Here is a 274-nt window from a genome sequence, read left to right as displayed (position 1 = left end):
TTCACGGCGAGCCCGACCTGCTAAAGCGTATTTCTGCTTTGGCTTGGTTAGATTTACCACGCCCCCTCCCGCTCGCGGTTTAAAAGTGGCTTTTCGCCTCTCAGCAGGACGCGTCCGTTCGGGTTACTTTGGTTGCCTGCCAGGTAGCGCACATCTTTTACAGCATCCTCATACCATCAAGCAAAAATTGTCTCCTCTCCCAAGGATTAATTATTCAACACGTTTAATGTTGTTTCGGCTGACGGGGAAGGCGGCCACTCGGGTACATCCTGCT

This window comes from Corvus brachyrhynchos, unplaced genomic scaffold, assembly GCF_000691975.1.
Source record: "Corvus brachyrhynchos isolate BGI_N302 unplaced genomic scaffold, ASM69197v1 scaffold279, whole genome shotgun sequence".
NCBI lineage: Eukaryota > Metazoa > Chordata > Aves > Passeriformes > Corvidae > Corvus > Corvus brachyrhynchos.
The sequence above is the reverse complement of the archived record's forward strand: the minus strand, read 5'-3'. Positions refer to the sequence as shown.